Source organism: Squalius cephalus, assembly GCF_949319135.1.
Source record: "Squalius cephalus genome assembly, chromosome: 24".
Lineage (NCBI taxonomy): Eukaryota > Metazoa > Chordata > Actinopteri > Cypriniformes > Leuciscidae > Squalius > Squalius cephalus.
In genome coordinates, this window is record NC_137145.1 from 28,467,404 (window position 1) to 28,476,639 (window position 9,236).

Genomic DNA, 9,236 nt, shown 5'->3' on the forward strand with positions numbered 1-9,236 from the left:
ATATATCGCGTGCCCTCGCACCCGCGATAGTAGAATGGCTCGATGTCGAGGACACAAGACACAAATATTTACAATCTTTATTATAGACTGTGAGTGTTTTATGGGACTCTTTTTGTTGTGGTCAGAGTAATCTGGCCACTGCACGAGCGATCGCCCCAAGCAGTTCTCCTTTTATCATCACGGGAGAAACGCTCGGAGGTGGCAAACTCACGAGATTCAGTCCTCTGCCCGAGCCGAAGAAGCACCGAGGCACGCTCCGGTAGTCAGGCAAAAGGACATCTGAAGAATTGGAAAGATCTGAAGAATTGCTTGACACACATACACAGAATGGTCTGAAAACAAAAGACCTGACGATGCACCTGTGGCTCATCTATTTGTAGCCTCGTGTCGCGGGTGCGCGCCGATGACGTCACCGACCGAGGCTATATTACCTCCGGGTCAATTGTATTGACGTGTTTACACACTATATTCACAGCTGGTCACGTTTAAAGACGTTCCCAATGCGCTAAGCAGCGCAGCATCGACTGTAGCTTTCGAAAGGGAACAGCATGTGTAACAGACACAAACACAGAGTGAAGGTGAGGAACTTAAATACACAGTGAAAATGAAGAGATGAAGAACAGGTGTGATGATCTGATGAGTGTCTATGGCAACTGACAAGTGGCGGGAAAATCAAACAAAGGAACACATGTGATGAATGAAAACAAACTGAAAGTGCATGAAAGTGAAATTAAAGATGAATAAGTCCAGATAACTGTGACACAAATGATCCTTCAGAAATCATTCTGCAGAAATCAATCATATGCTGATTTGCTGCTCAAGAAACACTTCTGCTTATTATCAATGTTGTAAACAGCTGTGCTGATTCATAATTTTGTGGAAACTGTGATGCACTTCTATTCTAAGGTTTTGGGTAAGATAGATTTAAAAAAAAAGAAGAAGAAATAAAAAAATACTCATATTCAGCAAGGATGCATTAAATTGATAAAAAGTGACATAAAGAGTAAAGACATTTATAATGTTACAAATGATTTCTATTTCAAAATAAATAAATAAAATACTTTTCATTGAACTTTTTATTGAACTACTGTTCATAGAACTGAAACAATTCTATCAGGGTTTCCGCAATATAAACCACAAATATTAAGCAGTAAAACAATTTTTAACATTAATAATAATCAGAACCATTCATAATAATTAAGCACCAATAATAACTGATAAATAACTGAGCATCAAATCATCCTATTAGAATGATTTGTGAAGGATCATGTGACACTGAAGACTGGAGTAATGATGCTGAATATTCAGCTTTGATCACAGGAATAAATGACAGTTTGCTCAAGCCGGACAACTGTGAAAGAGGAGTCCAGAGGAGTCCAGAGGAGACCTGATGAGTCCAGAAGAGACCAGATGAGTCCAGAGGAGTCCAGAGGAGACCAGAGGAGTCCAGAGGAAACCAGAGGAGACCAGATGAGACTAGAGGAGACCAGAGGAGTCCAGAGGAGACTAGAGGAGACCAGAGGAGTCCAGAGGAGACCAGAGGAGACCAGATGAGTCCAGAGGAGACCACAGGAGTCCAGAGGAGACTAGAGGAGACCAGAGGAGACCAGAGGAGTCCAGAGGAGACCAGAGGAGTCCAGAGGAAACCAGAGGAGTCCAGAGGAAACCAGAGGAGTCCAGAGGAGACCAGAGGAGTCCAGAGGAGACCAGATGAGTCCAGAGGAGACCAGAGGAAACCAGAGGAGACCAGAGGAGTCCAGAGGAGACCAGAGGAAACCAGAGGAGTCCAGAGGAAACCAGAGGAGTCCAGAGGAGACCAGATGAGTCCAGAGGAGTCCAGAGGAGACCAGAGGAGTCCAGAGGAGACCAGAGGAAACCAGAGGAGACCAGAGGAGTCCAGAGGAGACCAGAGGAGTCCAGAGGAAACCAGAGGAGTCCAGAGGAGACCAGAGGAGACCAGAGGAGTCCAGAAGAGACTAGAGGAGTCCAGAGGAGTCCAGATGAAACCAGAGGAGTCCAGATGAGTCCAGAGGAGTCCAGATGAGTCCAGATGAGTCCAGAGGAGACCAGAGCAGTCCAGAGGAGTCCAGAGGAGACCAGAGGAGTCCAGAGGAAACCAGAGGAGCCCAGATGAGTCCAGAGGAGTCCAGAGGAGACCAGAGGAGTCCAGAGGAGACCAGATGAGTCCAGAGGAGACCAGAGGAGACCAGAGGAGTCCAGATGAGTCCAGAGGAGACCAGAGGAGACCAGAGGAGTCGAGAGGAGACCAGAGGAAACCAGAGGAGTCCAGAGGAGACCAGAGGAAACCAGAGGAGTCCAGAGGAGACCAGATGAGTCCAGAGGAGACCAGAGGAAACCAGAGGAGACCAGAGGAAACCAGAGGAGTCCAGAGGAGACCAGATGAGTCCAGAGGAGACCAGATGAGTCCAGAGGAGACCAGAGGAAACCAGAGGAGTCCAGAGGAGACCAGAGGAAACCAGAGGAGACCAGAGGAAACCAGAGGAGTCCAGAGGAGACCAGATGAGTCCAGAGGAGACCAGAGGAGACCAGATGAGTCCAGAGGAGTCCAGAGGAGACCAGATGAGTCCAGAGGAGACCAGAGGAAACCAGAGGAGACCAGAGGAAACCAGAGGAGTCCAGAGGAGACCAGATGAGTCCAGAGGAGTCCAGAGGAGACCAGATGAGTCCAGAGGAGACCAGAGGAGACCAGATGAGTCCAGAGGAGACCAGAGGAAACCAGAGGAGACCAGAGGAAACCAGAGGAGTCCAGAGGAGACCAGATGAGTCCAGAGGAGACCAGAGGAGTCCAGAGGAGACCAGAGGAGTCCAGAGGAGACCAGAGGAGACCAGAGGAGACCAGAGGAAACCAGAGGAGACCAGAGGAGACCAGAGGAGACCAGAGGAGTCCAGAGGAGACCAGAGGAGACCAGAGGAAACCAGAGGAGTCCAGAGGAGACCAGAGGAGTCCAGATGAGTCCAGAGGAGACCAGATGAGTCCAGAGGAAACCAGAGGAGACCAGAGGAGACCAGATGAGTCCAGAGGAAACCAGAGGAGACCAGAGGAGTCCAGAGGAGACCAGATGAGTCCAGAGCAGTCCAGAGGAGCTGAAGTCCTGCAGTAACAGCACAGAAGAAAGACTCCTGTCTGTTAGAGACTCCACTGCGACTGAAACAACACTAGAGGACGTGTGGAAAATCCTGCACTGTACTCCACTATAATAAAGGGCATTCCTCATTCTGTTTCAGTTCAGACCCCACGCGGATGAGTGAGACCCAGAGCTCAGGGTTCATCTCTAGAGCTTCACATCAGTCTCTCTGAGATGAGCAGAAGAGCGAAGCCCCGCAGTGGCCATACGCTTATAGCACTACGGTTATAACAAGCTGTGCAATCGTCACAGAGGCTTCCTATTATCAGAGTAGAATGTGAGCATTCGAATGTTTGTGCTGATTCAGTGTCACTCCTATATTCAGGATCTGTGTGCACATGAGGCAGGACTGTGTGTGTGTGTGTGTGTGTGTGTGTGTGTGTGTGTGTGTGTGTGTGTGTGTGTGTGTGTGTGTGTGTGTGTGTATCTGGGGGAGCAGGGCTCACTGATGTGTGTTTGCAGGAGGTTAATGTGAGTACCAGCGCTGGCAAACATCAGGTTCTCTGAGCTAATGCACCACAGCTGCACTCACAAAGCTCTCGACAACTGTGGCAGCGCATAAACAGGAGTGAGCTGTGGTCCGAGACAGACTGCAGGCGCCGGCGGGGGGGATTCCTACATCCGGGACCTGTCAATCACTCCTGCTCGCTCTGGGGAGCACCCCCACATACACTAGCACTAAACTATTCATCGCTTTTTAATCAGCTTGAGTTAGAAGTACCGCTGAACAAGTCATATTTGTAGCCTTTTTGTTAGTATAAAAATAGTATGAGTAATAGTGTGTTCACAATAAAAATTCAACAAATAAAAAGTGCTCTACAAACACCCGGATGAGGCCCTTAATGAACTGAACAAAGTGTGTGATGTTGGACACTTCATGCTCTCAACGGCCACAGCTTTCCTTCAGTAGTGTGAGGGAGAATCTGATACTGGAGGACAAAATAACCTTATAAAATTCATACACTAGACGGTGGAGTAAAGTGTATAGTGCTTTATTTGAGGCACAACTATTGGTTTTCTCCAGTAGGTTTTCAAATTTACCCTCTGCATAATTTTTTTTTTTAAATAATAAGGAATGGCTGTGCAAAACTGAGTCCTAAGAAAGAACACCAGATCTGGTGCAAATTTGCTTTAATTGAGAGCCAAATAAAGTCAAATCTCTGTGTGCAGAGGAGACTAGCCTCGTGTTGTCCAGCACAAGCATCCCTGACTGTCAAATCTTCATTCTCACCCCAGGTCATCACAGCCTGGCTATCACATGAATCATTCACAAACTCAGCGCTAATCGCTTTAATTAACAATTAACTCTATATAATGTACTTTGATTATAACTGGCAGCTCCAAACACACCCTAGTGTTAACTGTTAGTGTACTATAGTCAGGAGCTAAAAGGAGTTAAATAAAAAGTAATTACCTGATTATCAATGCACACTGTAAACAAACATTAATAAACATTAAAGCTGCTATGACATTTCACACGGCCAAAGTCTTGCAGCCTCGCAGGATTGAAATATTTTTGTCCAGACTTCCATGAAGACAGTATTTCACAGCTATACACTGGCAGTGTTTAATAGTTTAACTTGCATAATTATTCATCTCATACACGGTATAATTGTCTAAGTGCTTTTGTTCCTAAAATCAGGAGTGTGGATTGCAAATGTATTTATATGGTATTACAATATGAAGGGAGTTTTCTCCAGTGATGTGGATCCGTCTCCATCAGTCACAGACTCAAATATCTTTGCATTATGGGAGTTTCTAGAATTTTCAAACAGCAATTTTGGCATTACAGATGCAGTCCATATGTCACAACAAGTAAGTTATATTTTTTAATCAAACTTAAGTCGTATAAACAGTCTAAAAAGTTATCATAAAAGCGCATTTGTGCTCATTTCTGAAGCAGAGTACACAACCAATTCACAAAACTAAAACTTGACCACACTATTGCAGTCAGTTTGGCATGCATGTGTGGATTACATGGTAAATACGAAATGATGTGTATTTGTGAAAGACAAAAGACATATGGTTAAAATTCGAAACGGTAGAGGAAAACTGTGATGATCATAACCCGCCTGCTGAAAACATGACCCACGATCCCATGAACAACAGCAGAAGGTCTGCGTCAGTCTATAGCAGGAGATCAGGCCAGCGAGAGCATGGAGAGAGCAGCCGGATCAGGAGGACAAGAACTGTCTCTAGCTGACGGGAACAGGTGTGGAGAGCAGCGCAGTGACCGTCTGTTTCATTCATCTGGAGCTGCGCACTCAACAACTAATCCCGAGTTTAAGGGAAGCATGTTAATGTGCACAGGTGTGAGGTGAGCAGATGTTCAGGCCATCATGTGATCAGCTCCATTAAGCCCTGCAGACGTGTGTGTGTGTGTGTGTGTGTGTGTGTGTGTGTGAAGTGGAAGGAAATGAGTGTTGTGTCTACCAGACTCATACATGTCTACTGCCCTCAAACACTCGAGGGAGAAACTTAACATTACACTTTTCATCTGTGAGGGGGAAGAGGACGAAACTCATTCTGAAATCTGGTGGGAAGGAGTGTGATATATTATCTGAATAGTTTATTTGAAATGTCTATGTATGAAGCTTTGTATCTGGTTTATGGATGAAGACTAAGCCAATACCATAACATTACTCAAAATGATGAACGACTCTCTTGAGAAGAAGCACTTGAAGTACTTTGTCTTTGATTCATGTCCTTCAATGAACAATTATGTCATAGTCATGGACATGTTTAGGTTTTGGATGAAAACATCTCACTGGACAAAACGAACCGTATCACTTAAAGATTTTTCATGTACAAGATTAGTGAAGTGTAAGAATTACACAGAAGCTCAACTGCATCATAAAGCAGACTGAGGTCATCATAGCATTGGGGTTTTGGGATAGAGTCACTGACATCACAGCCTCTTTCTCAAACTAGCCAATAAACACACACATGTGTCCCTGTCAATCAACACAAGCTCAGTGAAACTCCAAACACTTGTCCCTTTCAGCAGGGAACAAACACACTTATGTTCATTCTTTTTCTTAGTAACAACCAGACTGATTAAAGGCACTGAACAAACACAACAGCACATAAAACCGATCTGGATCTTTCTAGACAGTCTAGAGTTAGACTCAGATGAAGTTCATGTCTCAGTGTGACGTCTCCAGCAGACTGAGAATCGTCCACTGTTTCACAGCATGTGTGAGGAGGATGAAGCGATCCATGTGAAACTTTCTCAGCAACTTATTTTTGTCTCTCAGAAACATTGGTCAATGAAAAACCCTGTAATTATGATAGGAATAATGCTGTTTTTATAGCAAGCAGATGGAGCATCAGACCGCTTGCCTTAACAAACAGACGCGTGATATGATAATCACACAGTCAGAATCACAGCACAGTAACATATACAGACACTGTATACATACTGTATACATTATACAGACACTTAAATGTAGGGTATCAAATTCAGAGAGGCTAACATTAGCGAGTTAGCTTTGAAAGCATGAGATTCCACCCTCCCTTCAGAGCGTCTCCGAAGCCACGCCTCCTCCAACACACACAGCCAGAGCAGAGTCTGCAGAGTGTCACGAGAGACGGCGTCAAACTACCTCATGTCTCAAAGCTAATGAATCAGTATGAATTAAAATGACCTTTAACATTAAAACAGACATTTTCAAATTCCAAAGCTTGTAGTAGGTTCATATTGGTAAGAATGACTTACTACAGGTGAAATTTTGGCAATACTTGCCTTAATGTATACAGTACACAATTATTTCAGAAAAATTACTGTAATTCACATTCGCAGCCCAGGCGAATATGCAGTGAATATCAAACCTAAAACTAACTTTACTGCGCTCAAGGAGCAGTTGCGAACCAACTTTAAACCACTTGAATGTCGTGTTTTGCGCCATTTCTGGCGCTGCGCTATGAGAAGTTCACAGTGAATGAATGCAGTGAACTCTATCTGTTCATGTGCTGAGTTTAACGTGCATTTGGGAATGCAGTTACGCATTATTTTCACATTTGCATAGTTGATGATTATACAGCATTTCACTAGATTTGTATGCGTTTGTAAACTTGTTTTGCTTGTAAAATGCTTGTAATTAAAAATATATATATATTATACCTTATTGCTTAACAATTAACAATCACAAAAAACATACCTAAAATGCAATTTCATTCACTTAAATTATATAAATAATCAGGATAAAAATAAAAGATTATTACATGAATTAAAATTACATTACATTAATCAATTACATTAAGAATCGCCAGAACAGCTTCAGATCAGGCATACTACTGGGGTCCTAAGCTGAGACTCATCACTACGGTGGGACTCAGCACTTCACCACACTGGCAAAATAAAAGGTCACTCTTGCATGTAGAGAGATTAGGCCTTCTGAAGCGAAGCAATGCGTTTTATATCCAAAATATCCATATTTAAAACTTAATAAAGTTAAATAACTAGCTTCCGACAGACGGCCGTACGCAGTTCGACTTATACATCGCGTCAGTGATTACTGTGGCGTGAGTAGCGTAAGCTTTGACGCCTCTCATGGTTCAAAAATAGGGCTGGGCAACAAACTCAAGCTCCTCTTCTCTTATATCGAAATCCTCTGACATTTTTCTTTAATCCTCTAAAGAAGCTTCCGCGTTCGTCATTACATCATGCGTCAGGTCTAGGGTAACTCTTTCGCCGTAAATCGATGCGGACGGTCATCTGTCGGAAGCAGGTTATTTTAGTTTATAAAGTTTTAAATATGGATATTTTTCTTATTCATGGATAGATGCACTTTTCTCATGGATAGATGCACTTTTATCGACTTCAAAATCTCTTCCTCAATTCACTGCCATTATAAAGCTGGGAAGAGCCAGGATATTTTGTAATATAACTCTGATTGTATTCGTCTGAAAGAAGAAAGTCATATACACCTAGGATGGCTTGAGGGTGAGTAAATCCTGGGGTAATTTTTATTTTTGAGTGAACTATCCCTTTAAGTGTGTGTTTAAATGAGAAAATGTGAAGAGAGGCTCATCATGAGTCACATGAGTATGAACAAGGACAGACACACATACACACACTCAGCAGGGGACACACACTTTCTCTCTCTCAGGGCTACACAAGACTTTCAGCAGCATCACTGACACTGATGTGATAGAGTTAGTGTAAGTCTGAGATAAACACATCAACCAAACAAGACATTAAAACATAAGCGTGTTGTTATCGTATTATAAATCTTTAAGACGTGTGTGATCAACAACACTTACTGACACTTGAAAAAATGTTAGAATCTGCCTATTCCTATTCATCTAGGATTAAATCAGACCAATTTGATCTTAAAGTATTTAATTCGCCTACATTAAACCCGTTTTAGTCCGCACAACAGAATACAGAATAGTAATATTTAATCTACGTTGTTAATTCGTAATGCAGTTATATATAACGTTAGTGTAAAGTGATTCGCAAAAGTAAAACTCACCACTTTTAAATGAAAGTTTTCGTCCGGTCCATACACATGGGATCCGCTTAAATGAGCGTCTCTTTCGTTGAAATATTCTCACAGAAGCGCGCAAAGACTCGAGTGATGAAGTGACTCTCCTTCAACTCCGCAAGAGACGCGACGCGACGCGACACAACGCAGCTTCGTCGTGACGTCACAGGGGAACAGCCAATAGGAGCGGCTGCTCTGAGTGAATGAAGGTCGCGAAAGAACTCCTCCTCCTCATCAAACCACACAGGTGTGGTGCTGAGTGTAGAGTGTAAATGTGTAACACTGATCTCGAGTAGCCTATCTCTGAGCCCAGTAACTATTATACTGATCAAATATGAAGATTAGCTGATATTAACTGCACTGTTGTTATCTCTGTGTGGACAGAAGCCTGTGTTTGATGAGATGAAGTGGCGCCATCTTGAGCCCATGAAGACGATCCTCAAATAAACACCCACGGAAATCATTCAACTTTTCATTTATATTATCTTTCCACCATATTTTACAAAATAGTAGCCTACCCGTTCATGATGGTGCTTGATGTTGCAAACTTGTATGTGTTATATTATGTTCATTTATAAATCATAAACACAATTTTGTAGCA

At 43.1% G+C, this 9,236-nt stretch overlaps 1 protein-coding gene across 1 annotated transcript in view; it reads right to left on the minus strand.

The window, feature by feature from the left end:
* Positions 1-8,753, minus strand: part of megf10 (multiple EGF-like-domains 10) — a 107,609-nt gene extending 98,856 nt beyond the window's left edge. Inside the window, exon 1 of the mRNA XM_079860902.1 lies at positions 8,624-8,753. The gene's annotated coding sequence lies outside the window, so the exon portion shown is untranslated. The remainder of the gene's footprint in view (positions 1-8,623) is intronic.
* Positions 8,754-9,236: the final 483 nt, after the last annotated feature.